Source organism: Falco rusticolus, chromosome 11 (genome assembly GCF_015220075.1).
Source record: "Falco rusticolus isolate bFalRus1 chromosome 11, bFalRus1.pri, whole genome shotgun sequence".
NCBI lineage: Eukaryota > Metazoa > Chordata > Aves > Falconiformes > Falconidae > Falco > Falco rusticolus.
Genome location: NC_051197.1, coordinates 33,860,066 through 33,877,152, shown reverse-complemented (window position 1 = coordinate 33,877,152; position 17,087 = coordinate 33,860,066).

Genomic DNA, 17,087 nt, shown 5'->3' with positions numbered 1-17,087 from the left:
ATGGGAGGATTGTCCAGGGCTAGAGGACAGACCTGGGATCTTTCCATCAGAACCTATCATGCGTGTCACCCAGCTTGGCACACAGAAGGGCGTCAACCCACTGTCATTGTTAAGTTTTAGATAATTTCTACCCTTGACAGCAAAACCTCTAGTTTAATTGCAGTTATGCTAGGATAGCTTATTCTTATGGGAAGTTGTAAAAAGAGATAAAAATAAAAAATAACCAACATAATTGTGGTGAAAAGATTAAAAATGTAACCTGCAAAACAATAAAGAATATAACCTGTAGGAAAAGAGGAAGGAGAAAAGCTGAAGTAAAATTTTAGAATTTAAAATCTCAGACTTTGAACCCAGCCTCAAGACTGCAGGGGACTGAAATTCTGAACATATTGTCCCAGCAATGTAATTTTGAAGAAAAATGTTATTGAAGATGGTATTATTTCTGAAGAATTCTTAATACTCAAATAATTTCTCAGTTTGTGTCTTTGTAGTTATATAATGTATGGATTTTTAGTAACTTAAATATTATGAACTTTTTCATGTACTCACTATTATCAACATTATTTGTTTGATTGTCTTTATGAGTGTATTTTGTTGTTTTTATTTTTTCGCCTATTAAATTTTTACTATAATTCACATTAATCAGAAGATTTTAAGTAATCTGCTAGATTTGCAGTTTTTCATGGACATATTATATTATATTTGAATGAAATTAATCCAAAGATTAAAGCCAGGCTTTAATGAAGCTTACTTCTTTAATGAAGATTACTTCAGGCTGAAAGTAAAAATCTCTGGTTTTGTATTCTGCTCTGTAACAGATGATTTGATCACAACAAATACTTTTTACCCTTTCTTGTACAGAAAAACAAAATATTTTTTTTCATCATTCCATTGATTTAGGAATAAAGGGTGAACAGAACTGCAAATAAATACTGTATAAACATAAAAAAATGTAAAAACTGTATAATCTATATTGGAATGATAGTTAACGTACTGGCATACAATAGTGAATAGGAAGCAGGAATCACTGTGTACTGTGTATTTTATTTAGGAGAACTGCTAATAAATTTTTAACAGAAAAGAAATTGGGTCATTTACTTTTGTAGTTGTAGCTCCTGGTCTTGTTTTGCATTGCTTTCTGCTGAATTTAAAACAAATTTTATATTCCTGTTTTAAACTGTAAGAGATTGAAAAGCCACCATGTAAATTGGTGTCTCCACACCTAAATCAAGATATCTGCATGTTATAAGATTGGCTTAGCCAGCAATTGGTAGCTTAATAGCATTCTTAAAAGTAAACATTAGTTGGGATTTGCAGGACCCAGGCTTATAGTTGTAAAATCCAGGGAAATATTTTGCACAGCTGTCTTTTACAATTTAATATATGAAAGAACAGAAATTTTGCTCTCTATCGAAAATGTAGAGAAGGAATCTGAACAGAAAGGGTGGATAAACTCATGGCTATAAAATAAATTTAATTAGAAATAGCTAATAGTTAGGCAGAAAAAAAATAACGCCTTAAAAATGCCATGGAGGGTAATGCTCAGTGAAAGCACAACTTCTGCAGCAGGACACGGGCAAGGAATGCTGTGTTTAAGGCAACAGCAGAAATAGCTGGCATAATTTGCTCTGGATGTACACTCACTCAGGAAGAATCTGACAGCAGCAAAATTGTTCTTTAAGCCCAGATCTTAAAACACAAGATAAAGGGCGGTAATATTTCTTTAAGGTGAAGACATAACAGATTACTCAAAAATGCAATTAATTTATTCAGGTGTGAATAACTTGAGACTCTAAAAATGAAAATGCATATAATCAGAAGATCATTAGGTTGAGGAAATATCAAACCCCATACAAATATCATGGAAGTATTAAATACTTTAGTAGTTTAAATGTTTAAATATATTAAGTAATCTCATGTTTTTACATTGTTACCACTATGAAAAAACAAATTAGCTAGCATATTAACCAGAATTATCAAAGGCTACTGCTTTTTGCAGGTATCATATAGATAGATGCCTGTGTTAAGCCCTACAACAGAAGCACCCTCCAACCTCAGCTGTCCTGTGATCCTGCAAAACTGCACATGTCGTCAGTGAACACGCTCCGATGCTGCCTGCCTGATGGACACCCCAGAGCGGGCAACTCCACACCGGCTGCATGGGGCTGCATCGGTGGTCCTCTGTGCTCTGGTGCCCTGAGCGCCTCCTCCCCCTCCTTCACTGGTGCCTGGTGCCTGCAGGGCTGTTTCTCTCACATATTCTCACTCCTCTTGTCTCAGCTACTGTTGTGCAGCAGGTTTTACCCTTTCTTAAATATCTTATCGCAGAGATGCTACCAGCATCGCTGACTGGTTCAGCTTTGCCCAGCGGTGGGTCCGTCCTGGAACATGTCCGTCAGACATGGGGGAAGCTTCTGGCATCTTTTTATAGCAGACACCCCTGCAGCTCCCCCTGCCACCAAAACCTTGCTGCGTGAACCCAATAGACTGGTGCAAGAGAGGACGCCATTTGGCATACCTAGCTGTTCTACACAACCACAAACTAAATAATTTCCTTATCTGATTAAACCCCTGCAAAATCCAAACCCTCGGGTAATGTAAGTTGCCAACACTATACCAACATTAATGTTGCAACATCTTATAATCGTAAGTGAAAAAAGAAATGTTTACAGCTTACTTACTCCCTCTCTGTCATGCAAACAAAAGGATGGAAACAGCAAGATATCAGATCAGACAGGAATATCACTGCAAGAGAAAAGCAACTGAAAAAAAAATCTACAAAACAACAGAATAACAAATTACAGAGCTATATCAGAAGAAGTAAATGAAAAACAAGTTTTTCAGTTTGAAACAGAACGTGCTTGCTTGATTGGCTTCAGCTACCAAACCAAATAATTATTTGCATGCTGCTGAAGATGAAAAAAAATAAAGCTAAGAAAATACTTATGTAGTAGGAATTCTTTAAAGACAAACTTATATAGCTGAGAAACTTTAAAAAAAAATAATATATTTTCCAAAGTGAAAAAGGCCCTCAGGACCAAATTTGACAATGTATATTAATACTTACCTGTATTTCATGGAATGTTTTTTAAAACTGTCTTGTTCAGAGAAGTACTACAAAGCTGCATTGTACCCTTATTTTTCCTTTCTGAGGAACAATTCCTAGGCGTTAAAGAATATGTTTGAAAAGCTCATCAGCTCCTCATTAAAATCAAGCAAATAATATTTTAAATCCAATATCCAAATTACAAAGTGTTGTAGTACAATATTTATATTAAATTGCAGCTTTTGTGACATTTTTTAAAGGAATTTTAGATCCTGGTATACTAAAAGAAAACAAAGTGAGAAACAGAGAAGCAGCTGGACTTACATTACAAATTTTGTTTTCAATAGCTCTTAATGGGTCATTAGAGAGAATTTCTCTTCTAATCAGACTACGCCTTTCACCTAACTGCACAAGATGCAAACACACATCTCTCAAATCCAGCTACATATCGCCTGGGAACAACGATTAACCACCTTTGAATGAAAAAAGTAATAATTCCTAAATCCATGTCCCCAGCCACCTCCTTTTCCTTCATGCAAGCAGTAAGAGGTAAGGTAGAGGTAAGGTTCCGCACTGGTTCATCCCTCCCTCCACTTCCCACAGGATGCATCAGGTCAGCCTGGCTGTGAACATGGCAAAGCATGTGGCAACAGCAGCCTGATGCATTAGCCAGCTCCCAGAATGGCACCAAGTCAGTCTGTTCATGCTTCTTCATTGTATTGATGTCTTCTTCATTCCTTGAAGTACTGTGTTTGGAAATTTAGCAATATTTAATTTTTAAAAAGAGGCAGCCAGCAGTCTGCTCTCTCATGGCATAGAACCGGATAATAACGCATTATAACTGCTTGAAAGAGCAATCTGGTTCCTTAACTCTTATTTTCTAGACCCTTCTCTAGACTTTGAATCCTAATTTGAGAGGTTTCTGTTTACACGGATTTCTCCACAATTGGTCTATGTAATCTATATATGTATGGTGATGGGAAAGGCATAAGTGGGTCTTAAGCCTGGTCTAACATAATCCAGGGCATGATTGAAAACATTAATATGAATAAAATTTCAATTAAAAAAATCCATAATCTTAAAGAACATGATGCATTAACACACACACACAATTAAAATCCTCTACCTCTAGTTCCACTATTTAAAACCAGAACAACATTTTAAGGCTTTAATACTTTTCTCATTATATCTAACACAGGATCTGGTCCTAAATGTATTAAAGTCTCGTTCTTTTCACTTGGCACCTAAGAAGCTCTACATCTTCCATTCATTTTAAGATTTATATATTCACAATTGTGTTTTTTTAATCTTTTCTATCTTGCTTTGTTAACATGTCTGTTAGAAAGATGTTAGTTGCCTAAAACCTAAACAGAATGGAAATGAAAGTCCATTTTGTTAAGTTCTGTATATCAGGTTAAATAAACTTTTGTTTAAACATTCAAATATTGACACCAAGGAAGGCAAGCCACCAAATCCTGAAGTCACATGTGTACATACAAGATTGTATTTAAAAAATGAACCAATGCCCCAATTAAACAAATAGACATTAGACATAATCTAGCATGGTATGTATTTCATTTGTTTAGTTTTGTAATTTGGCAGATGATACTTCACAGGGAAACCTCATTACCAATTGCCAGTAGTTCTATTTGGAAAGAATAATTTGTACAGAACACTTTACCTTAATGAGGTTCCACGTGAAAATGAACTAAGATCTATGGAGCTGGTACATTTTAATTAGTACTCCAAGAGTTAGTGTTCTTTTCTGTTACTGTTGTAATTATTGACTTTCAGTATAAATGATCAAATAATGTACAAAGCATGCATTCCACTGGGAATGATGAACCCTATCACCAGCTTTTCATTTCAAAATCCATTTAAAGGTAATTATATCATCATTCTCTGTGATATAATCCAGTACTAAAAAATAAAACATAGACTTATTTCACCTGTACAAATGCGTTTGGTTTGCATGACGAGGTTTTGGTAGCAGGAGCCTACATGGGTGGTTTCTGTGATGAGCTGCTGGAAGTGTCCCTGATGGCCAGCGGAGCCAACGCCAGCCGGCTCCAAGTCAGACCCACCGGCCAAAGCCGCGCCAGCCAGCCATGGTGGCAGCACCTCTGGGTTAAGACAGGGTAAAAGAAAACTGTGGAATTGCAGCCAGAGAGAGGAATGAGAATATGTGAGAGAAACAGCTCCGCAGACAGCCAGGTCAGTGATGGAGAGGGGGAGGAGGTGCTCGAGGCACCAGCACAGACATTCCCCCGCAGATTAGAACTTCCTTATTCAAGGCATGTATAAAATTACATCCTCCTACCTGCTTGGGTATGAGGAGACTTCAGAAACCACTCTCGTCCCATTAGTAACTTCCCAAAGCATTAGAATTAAATGTTTATGATCATATAATTTCATTTTCACTAACCAGGGGCAGCAAATTTGAAAACATCAAGACGTTCCATGAATTCAGTTTGATTTTACTAAAGTTTATGTTTTAAAACCTGCAAAATCCTCTTTTATGTCACAAAACTTAAGTAAAACCACTGATCTTTTAGTTTTCAATGAAAAATAATGCTGTGGTTTCTCTATTATTTTTAATCTAAAAAACTTAAACACAAACTCCCTCAAAATATCAACTCCCAAATCAAAATTTTTGTGGAGTCAGAATTTTTTTAAGGCATGTTTTATTCACCTATTTTCTTTTAGTTTTTTATATTTTTGGCAATAAATTGTGTACATGATTTGAGCAGAACTTTTAACACTGAACAGAATCTCTTAATTTCCATTCATTCCTGTTTGGCAAAGTTATGAAGAGCCAGCAGTGCATGTCCTCCGGCTTATGGAAAAGGGTCTGCACTTGTTTAGTCTTGTTACATTGGGAGGTTACTTTTTCATTTCTAGAGCATCAAATCCACAATATGACTTAAGGTCTGAAGTTGAATTAAAACAAAACTTAAGTACTTATGTGTGTGATCAGATCTGCTACAGCCCCAGCTGGCCTGAAAATTTCAGTGCTTGCCTAAAACTCTTGGACCTGATCCTATAACTTTATTACTTTACTTAATTGCTTTAGTTTTTCACAATTAAAAATATCTTAATGCAATTGCTAAAGTTATATTCTTTAATACTCCAGGTACTGCTAAAGAGAATCCAAAATTCAAAGTCAGTCTTCTAGATCTCAATATTGTTGTTCTGTTTCTCAGAAGAGATTTAATTAAAAAAACTTAAAGACATAACATACCTGTTTTGCTTTAATATCTTTTTTACAGAGGACAAGGTATACCATTGCATTTACCTGAGATCGGCATTACTAAGCGTTGCATATCCAAACCTTTCATAAGAAGACATAATGCTGTTTTACTGATATGTGTTTTCTTTTTTGGTTTACTGATGGAAAGACCTGCAATTCTGAGTTTTGCTCCCATGTTTTATTACATTTTTTGTATATTTAGTCTATGGTGTGTATAGGTTAGAGATAATACAAATTTCATCAAATCAGTTTGACTATATATATGTGTGTGTGTGTTTAACTAAAAATTACTTTTTTGGCCTATCCAAAAAAATTCCTGGAATTTACTTTAGAATGAAAGTAAAATTACATTAGTAGAAATATAAACAGGAAAAAAGAAAATGGTTATGTAAACAGACAGAATCCACATGGTAAAATTTAATAGGGATTAAGTTGTCATCAACATTTAGAAATGATTTTTTAATGCAGATGCTGGGATTTTTTTAGCTGTTGTTTATTTCAAGGACTTCTTGGGAGTCATCAACTTCAATAAAGCCATTTACTACATAATTCATTCCAAATTATTCTGTAGGAGGGGTATATTTCTCAATTGAATTCTGTAACTTGCCTCAAGAATCTACCATGAGACTAAGATCTATTTTATATTAGAGGCTTTTCTGAGAAGTATTTTCTGCATAAACATGAAAGTTAGAAATGATAGCAAATGACATGAAGTGCACAATGCCAGGATGTTTAGGAAAAAAATCCTGACAACTACTTCAATATTTTGCAGGAGCCTTCTGTTTCACTCACAGAAAAATGAAAAAAAAGCAAAAGAAGTTCTGCTTGTTTAATTACATTATGATCCTTTCTATGCTATTGCAAAACCTAATTGTCTGAGAAACCATTTTCTCCAATGACCAGTTACAGTTTTCCTAAAAATACTTTGAGATGATAAAAATCAGGATGAAGATACAATAAATGATGGCATTGTAAAGTATTAACAGGAAGGACAGATTGAAAGTTTTAGCTTGAAAAATCAGTGCAGTAATAGCAACTCAGATATTTTGCCTCTAATTATTTTTTTTCATCCTGTGATAAAAAGATTAATTTATATCCTCAGAAGAAATATACCCTGATAACCCATATGGCTGAAATATCCATATACAAATTCATTGCTATGCTGAGTTCTGCTTCACTTTTCACTAAGTGTATTCACTTCACTGGGATACTATGATTGTTTGGGTAGCTGTCACCAAACGGCTATGAGGGCATCAACATTTTCATGCAAGGATTTGTCATTTCTGCCTTTTAAAGGTCACTGTTTGCTTTAGGTTCCATATCTTTTCTTTACCTTTCAAGACTGATTGATCCTGTTCAATCTCTGCTGATATTCCTCCAGCATATTTTTTCTCAATATTTCTTTTTTTACTTTTAAAGAATATTTCAATAACAAATACAACTAGCAGTAAAATACTTGGATCGACTTTTTAGGAATTATTTTCCTACATCTTTAAAAAGGTTTAATCTATAGTCATTTAGTTTAAAAATGCTCACTTCAAAATTACATTGGTCATACTTCAGTTATCCAGTTACACCAGGGCTGCTGAGCCCCCCAGCAGCCCCCACAGTGCTGTGCTGGTATCAGTAGCTAGAGAGGTGCTGATAACACCCCCGTGTTGGGCTGCTGCTGAGCAGGGCTCCCAGCACCAGGGCTGCCGCTCCAGCATCCCCCCTCCCCTCACCAGCAGCTGGGGGTGGGCAAGGTCTTGGGAGGGGGCACAGCCAGGGCAGCTGACCCAAAGTGGCCAAAGGGATATTCCATACCGTATGACATCTGCTCACATATAAAAGCCAAGGAGAAAGGGGGGGGGGGGGCATTTGTTTTTTCTGTGATGTTTCTGCAGCAACGACTCAGCACACCGAAGCCCAGCTTCCTGGGAAATGGCCAAACATGAAGGAGAGAATAACATCTTTTGGTTTCCTTCGCTTCCATGTGCCTGAATTTTGCTGTTGCTTCATTAAACTGCCTTTATCTTGGTCCACTTTATTTCATCCTCTTTCCTCTCTCCCATTCCCCCCAAACGCCGTGTGCTGCTGAGGAGGGAGGGGATAGAGTGGCTTGGTGGGCACCTGGCATCCAGGCAACATGAACCCACCGCACCAGTATAACAGATGTGGATGTGTCCTGGTTTTGGCTGGGACAGGGTTAATTTTCTGCCTAGCAGCTGGCTTGGTGCTGTGCTGGGATTTGGTGTGAGAGCCCTGCTGATAGCACACCGGTGGGTTTGGTTGTTGCCATGTCAGTCAAGGACTTTTCAGTTCCTCTGGCCCTGCCAGCGAGGGGGCTGGGGGGGCACAGCCAGGACAGCTGACCCGAGCTAGCCAGAGGGTGCTCCATACCATGGGACGTCATGCTGAGGGTGTGAGCTGGGGAAGAAGAAAGACGGGGGGACATCAGGCATTACGGTGTTTGTCTGCCCAAGCAACCGTTACCTGTGCTGGAGCGCTGCTTCCCTGGGGATGGCCGAACACCTGCCTGCCACGGGAAGTGGGGAATGAATCCCTTGTTTTGCTTTGCCTCTGTGTGCACAGCTTTTGCTTTGCCTATTAAACCATCTTTATCTCAACCCACGAGTTTTCTCACTTTTACTCTTCCAGTTCTCTCCCCATCCTGATGTGGTGGTGGGAGTGAGCGAGTGACTGCATGCTGCTTAGTTACTGCCTGGGCTTAAACCACGGCAGGATGATAGCATGAAGACATAATTAGTACAACCTATATAGATTAAGCTGTATTAACATTTTTAGTATATCCACTTTTGGAAAACCTTGTTTGCAAATTCTGTGAGCAGAGAGTATTAACCAGCATCCAAAAATTACCAGGCATGACGAGGGTATCGTTTATGATGTTCCTGGGTAGGGGCGGTAGTTTTGTGTCAGGAGTTGGGGACATGGGTAACCCCATTCACAGTAAGTGGAACTTGACTGTATCATTAGCGATATAATAAAGATTTCAGTCAAGTCTCTAAAAACGTCATGCTTGGCATGGAACAAATAAAAGCAAGAGATAGCCTCCACAAGAGGGACTTCAAAACCCATGAAACAAAAAAAGATGGAACAGCCATGGCAACAAGGAACAATGTCTGGAGAGGCTGTGGGAGCTCACACGGGCTGCTCTCTCTGGTGACAAAGAATATAGTTCCCCCGAGTCCCAGAATCGCAAGAAGTGAAAGGAAATACAGAACATACAGAAAAGAGTTTTTAGATTTCTCAGATTTCCCTTGCAAGAGTTCTTAGCTTTCACACCTCCTTGTTCTCTATTACCTTCAGTCCTTCTATTCTGTATACCCAGCTGTCATGCTCCGTGCCAACTAATGTTAGTGGAAATGCTTTTGACTCCATTAAGTCACAAAGTGGGATCACACTGTCCTTGATTGCTCTCTCCTTACTTGCCACCCAAGGAGATGGTATAGGCACTTACACACAGGAATTGCCTATACCTTATACGTATAGTTTTGGTCTCTGGAGCTGCAGGGTGCCCTGCATGGGAGGACACCATGGACTACCCCATGCTGCTCACAGCCTGCTGCCTCTGAAGCTGGTTGAACACCCTACCATACGCCAAGATTGCAACCAGCCATAGGAGTACCTGGTGTCTCTGCTCAGACGTGTTGAGAGTGGGAGCCACTGGAGGAAGGAGACGTGGAAGAGAGATGTTAGGAGGAATGGGGAGACAAGTGGAATGGGAATTTTTTGGGGACATAGCTGGAGATGTGTTCTTGGAATGAGGTACTGCATAACGAGGCAGTGATGACTCTGAGGGACTGCAGGTGTGGGTGACCCACCATGCCTCAAGGACTGCAGCCATGGGACCCATGCTGAAGCAAAGGAAACAAGTAAAGAGTAAGGACCAGTGTAGGCAAATGAGTAAGTAACAAGGTGTGGCAGAAAAAATCATTACATACTGATTTCAGCCTCCGGCACCACTTTTTGCTTCACCAGTGACCAAGACATACAGCAAAACCGAAAGGTGAGGCTGGAAAGGGGGCAGGAGAGCTGTTTGACTGAGGCTGGGGCGAGGGGTGGTGGTGGTGGTGGGAAGGAAAGCTGTTTCCCTTAGTGTTTCTTTAATTGCTTATGTCTTCTTCTGTCTTCTTTTTTTTTTTCCTCAGTTCTCTGCTCCAGCACCCACAGCCCTTCCTCTCTCTTCTCCTCTCTCACCTTGGGGCTCATAGGGCTGTTTCTCACACTTGTTCTTCCTTGCTCCTCACTGCCTGTGCAGAATTTTGCCCTTGCATAGGTTTTCCCAGAGGTACCACCCACGCTGCTGCTGGGCTAAGCTTTGTCCAGTGGTAGGTCTGTTGTGCAGCCAGCTGAGACTGGCTAGAGCCAGCTGGAGCTGGCTGTGTCCGATGTGGGACAGCCCCTGACCTCCCACAGAGCCCCTCCTGCAGCCCCCACTGCGAAAACCTGGACGCATACATCCAGTACAACGATGCTTATAGGACTCAAAAGACCTATTTGGACCTACTCTTGGAATTTCATACTTGATGCTTGCTGGAGAGAGGAAATCCATAATGAAATAATGTTTCCCAAGACTGGCCTCATTCTTGTCATTAGCATTAATGACTGCTTCAAACCTTCCAGAGTTACCATTCAATGTACTTTAACGTTTAAAGGCCTTCATTCTGCAAATTCAGATGTGAGTTGCCAGTGCAATAAAAATGTAAAGTTCACATGAGTGTAACATTAATTTAATTGTGACAATATCAATAAATTGATAATTTTTGAATAAACTTTGTCATTGTAACTGTCTAGCTGGCAAGACAGTTACCAAGCTACCAATAGTTACCTTTACTGTTTATTGATGTAGGTGTCTGAAATTTCCTCATGTTTCAAATGTTTAATTTAAGGAAAAAATATTTTTGGCTAATGCGATTTTCACTGGGAAAATATACAATAATCAGTAATCGTTCTGCTAGTACAGCTGTGGTGAAGGTTCTGTCTTTTTGGAAACCAATATTATTTTTTAAAAAGTTTAGAATATATATATTTGCACTGAATTTTTGTCTAGATATCACTTTTAAAATACTTCGAATACTACTTGAAACACATTGCAAGGCCTTTCATGTAATTGTTGCTCACTTTTTTACCCAAACATATACTGTTCTGCACTGACCCTGTTCAGCCATAGAAAGGTAATGATCTGCCTGTGGAGGATTCCAGCCTGTGAGGATTTCATTTCATTCGCCAACAGCCACTGGAAAGGAATGAGAAGAAGATTGAGACTGTCAAAAGGAATTGCCAAACTGTAATTAGGATAATCTGGCTTTATAAAAATCACCAGTATATGTACAAGATTTTAAAATATCATAATCGAACTATTAAGGAAAACAAAACTTCATTAAAAACCTTAAAAGTAAAATAACTACCAATAATGAGTAAATACGTTGCCTATTGCAACTTGGTATGCCAGAGGATTCTGAGTCACTGTTCAAAATACCTTGACAGCATTTGTTCAAGTACATCAAAATTTTAAAATTTAATTTGAAAATTATAGAAAAACATCACTGATTAAAAATTTAGAAATATATTTTAAGCTGTATTTTAACATTGGTGCCAATTGTCATATTTTAATGTGACCTATGTTCTTTTTCCCACGTACACTCTTTAATATGTTATTAAAATCTCCATCTATACTAACACACTGATACATCTCCTGTTTTGCACAGGATCCTAATTTTCTAACAACTCACAATTTATCTATATTATTTCATACCAAAGCTGTGATGTAGATTGTTTCTTAATGAGGGGTATGGTACTTGAAGCAGCAAGAATTTCTTAATGCATTTGCACCCAAAGCAGGCTACAAGAACACCTAGAGAAGTGCCAACAGTATCACTCATGGAGAAGATTGCACCAAACCCACTCCTCTTATCTTCCTTAATACATCTTTCTACTTTCCTTTCTGATAAAATTTAATTACAAACTGCTTCAGAGCTGTGAAAGTCACAGGATTGACCCTTGAGCCCTCCCCCCCCCCCGATTTAGTGACGCTTACCAGCAACTAGTGTGCTGTCATGTTCACATATCTCAGAGAAACACTTCTGAAACACAGCCTAAATGGATGCAGTTTCCCATACAAATTTGCATAACTTGGCTTTGGATATAGATGGGTTGGACACAAGGGTTGGGGCAACAGTGTAGTATTTTGTGCTTCTGGACATTACCAAGGAGAAACATAATGACATTTTGCCACTCTCAGTACTTCTGCAAGAAAATAGCTCTTGGTAGTCCAAGCCTTGTTAAAGCTCCTGATCCATAAGCATCCAGTAATAGTCTGAATGGCAAAGAGATGTGTATGGAGGAACTCAGAAATATTGTGGAACTTGTATAACAGAATTTTGCAGGTGCCATCTTTGTCTCAGGCTCCTGCAACAAGACTCTCAAGTCTCAAAAAGAGAAGAAATAGGTCTTGCAGTGGATGTTTAGGAAACTCTCCCCTCCTAGCATCCTCTCCCCTTGCCAGAGTTTCTGTGGTTGATCTTCCTGTCCATTGTTCTGGCACAGGCACAGGCTATCTGCATGGAAGAGCCATTAGGACTGGGTACATTCCAGAGGTACCACAGGATGCTCCAGGATAGCACAGGCTGTCAGACAGTACGGACATGACACAACAAATTATTCAAGGCATCTGTCAGGATTTCCTTTACCTTGAAATATCAGACAAATCCTCTGATGGTAGTGCATTATTGCAAACTAGTCAGTAACAGGAGTGTTAACTTCTTCATTATGAATGGTACACGCACTCAGAAAAAAGGGTAACACAGGGTGATCTCAACACTGTCTCAGCAGAGGTTTAATACTCTTCATAAGACAACAGTAGAAGCCTCAAATAGGATGAGTACTGAAAAAGATATTGTTAGAGTCACAATAGCAGCTAATGAATCAGTTAAAATTATTTGAGAGAAATTAGGTCCCATTCTGTTTCCAGATCCATAAACCCAGAGCAGTTTTCAATTGTTTGCCAATTTCTCAATTCAAATAATTTAAAATTACTATTGTAACCAAAACTACATCAGATAAGAATCTGATCAATACCATTCCCCAGATCATACCCTGAAATATTATCCTTTATATATGATGTTAGCCCAATTCTGGATTTTCATTAATAAAGGTTACTGAAATTTAGTGAGTATTGAATTATCATGTCTAATAAATCACAATTATACTGATTATACAGTCATTATTAAAATAACTGTGACCCTTTTTTGAAGTCACATTATACTGCACATTCAGAAATGTAAGCTTTGCACACCATGAATATAGTATGACTAATAGTGAAATCTTGTCTATTAATCAGCTAGGTGAACTCCAAACTGAGGGAGACTGATAGGAAAGTACCTAAATGAGTTCGGTTGTACATTGTAGCATTAAAAATGAAAAAAACCTGCCATTAATAGCACGTTAATATAAACAGATGAACACGGTAAAACTGTTTGGTCAAGCATGTCAGCAAAACACAATTGATTTGCAAAAGCGGAGCATTTTGCAAAGTATGAAAGCGCCTAACTTGTTTTCAGATATCTTTTCAAATGTTGGTTATCTCCCTCACTTGAACCTGCTTTTCAGTTTTTTGCCTAGAACAATCAAAAACACACAAATAACAATTTATTGTTAATTAATGCTACACTTAGAGTGTCTTCTACCACTGTGGAGTTAAGGTGTGAACAAAGAGGCGTTCAGGAGAGCTGTGGCACTTGCTGCCGAAAGCTGCAGGTACTGCTGTGATTGCTAGGTGGGGCAGACTTTCCTGATAGAGCTTCAGATTGACTTCTAACGTTGACAGGAGTTGTAGCTGAAGAACTGCTGAAAGCTGTGCCTTCCCACTGCTTTAGATTTGTCTTTCCACTGAATCATTTCACTCTCCTTACTGGTTTTGTACACTTTGCAGTGTTATTTTTGTGTTGCTCAAATTTCTTTCAATCTCTTAATTTCCTTTTGATGGAGCCTTCTGGGAGACATGTATTCAGGTGGCAACTGTTAACTGAATTCCACAATGGTATTGAAATGAGGCTCTTCCTCAAAAGAAACCATCAGTGGAAGGGTTTATTCATTCCATTATGTTCTTGATAGCAATTTTTCTTAATCTTTTAGCTACTATATGAAGCATCAGTCACGCTGACAAGAGTAAATGAGTAAGAGGACCTATTAGTGTAATAAACAACTTCAGAGAAAATGAAGGTTTGTCAGCTCATTATAAGTACAACAAATTAGCAATGCTGCTTGGCTAGGACACGGTAAAATTTGTTAGCTTACAAACACAATAAATCACATTTGAATATTTGGTCTGATAAGAGCTGTGTACTGCACTGCTCACATGGGCATGCAGGTAGTTGTATGAGTAATCCAACATCTTTATTTTTGGTAATAGCTACTCAAAGTTTGGAATAAATGGCTAATAATCAGTCTTTAAACTGATAAACTAGGACAGCTTTCTAAACTGTAAGGATGTCTTCATTTCAGATTTAGTGCCTGTAGGGGCCCGTATGAACTAGTGATGACCGTGTACCGGGTCCACAGCAGCGAAGATATGAAGGCATGTTTAAGAGCAGGTGTAGATTTGTTACCTGAGTAAGCAAGGTTTCAAATGGTCTTAAAAGGGCTCTTGCTGGACACCATAACGATGCTCTTTCTAATGCTGTTATACCCAAACTACATGGCAGTCAGACATACAGTATCTGGCTAATTGCAAGCAAGGACATGATTCTATATTCAGAAGTGGATTTAAATATCATCAACTTGATTCTGCTCTCAACTCTCTTGATACAGCTCTGGGGATATTCCTGTATAGCTTCACTGTATTTATTATAAGATTACATCAAGAGAACTGAGAGCAGACTATTTGTCAAGCACAGCTCCATCATAACTAAATCACCGACAAGATCAGAAAAAACTATAAAAAGTAGATATAGCTGAGATTTAACAATCATTATTTCTGTGTAAGTTTTTAACAAATATTTTAAGGCATGAAAGGCATTTGAAAAAAGCAAACAATTCTTTTTTTTCCTGCAGGACTTGTTTATTGAGAATATATTACATCTCAGACAGTTCAGCAGATGCTTTGGCTCATCATTTTATAAGGTATCTGTTACTAGTAATTCATTAGGAATCAAGCTTTAGTTAAATGGTGCTGTCAGTTGTTAATAGTCTGTGGAGCAATAACCATGAGAGTGAACAGGTGATGATTACAACACTTAGCACTTCATGAGAATGAAAGTGTAGTTACTGCAATCATTATAAAAATTATTTCTTCAGAAATGTTCTGTTAATTACAGTTCAAAAATAAGCATCTGGTTAAGTTACCTGTATGTAGCTGTAAGAGCCTGCTATTACAGGGAAAACCATTTAAAGAACCATCACATAAAACATGCTGAGTCCAGAGCAGATTTCAAATCTACATCTACAAGTTCTAACTGCCATTGTTTTTGAAACATCACAAACAAAGCAAAGCTTCTCTTGCTGAGAAGAAAACGTGTGTCTTGTTCAACACTAGAAGAGTTCTACTTGTTCAACAAGTAGAAGAGTTTAATCTTCTGTAGCTGGCTATGAAAACAGGGAGGTTCCTCCAGGAGAAAATTTAGGGCATCTGTCTATTGGAAGATGTGAAAATCCCTTTAACCTACCAGCACCCCCTATTCTGTGCTACACAGCTACCAACAGCCTGCTTTCGCATCCTGTAGAATATTTATGGAAAGTAAACAAGTGAAATCTTTAAAAAATAATTCTGTTATCTCTTTTTAGTCTGAATACTTTGACAAAAGCCAAGATAAAACATGTGATGGAAGAATCTGCAGGATTTAGGATCTGTGATTTAGGATTGTTTGATGACACAGGTTGGCCTTTAGTAGAAAGTATTGGCTTTCCAGAAGGAAATAGTTGGGTTTTTTTCCACAAAGCTGAACAGTGGATTATTTTCTGTAGCTTCTTTCATTTCTCTTTGTACTTCTTACTTTTTTCCTGAGTTAAGTAATGTGGTCATACTAAATGACTGTTGATAATCCTACCATCATAATGGACTGTATCTTAACTCTTGCCCTTTTTGTAATTTGAAAATATCTGGTTTTATAGCTCATTTGGCACCATCCCCCAAAACAGGAAAAACAACACATGATTATAGATTTCACCAGCAGAAATAAAGTTTGTTCAAGCTAATATCTAGTAGTGAATGTCAGTTAATACAATTGTGATGGAAAAGATCAAAATGTGACCATTACTCTTAGTTAGAAAAGATTTCCCAGTAATCATTGATAATTCCAATTTATATTATTATAGTTAGTGGAATACCAATACTTAATACAAGGGCAACAAAAATTCTACTTTATCAGATTTCTTGTTAGATGTTTGACTTTCCTAGTAGCACAATGAGCAGTACAACAGGACTCTGAAAAAACATCTGACATAATTCATGCAACACACTATGAATTCACAGGAAATGTTGCTATCTACTGTCACGTAAAAAGCTTGAGAACTTGGAAAGGAGGGACAAAATTTTTCTTCAAAGGGGTGACTGGCTGCATTGCAGAAAGTGTGAGTGGTGAGAGTGATAATATAGAAATAGATAAAAGGTTGGCTTTGCTTGCTTTTTCCCCAAAGCAGAACACTAGATTTCCAGCAGGATGTCTGACTTCAAGGTTGAGTTATTCAGACTTACATCAACTCCAACTCCATGTCTTTATATCAGCAAGAAACAACTTGGCTGACAGTAATAGAATAATTAATTCAGGGTAGCGGTATTTGCAGGACTGTGTT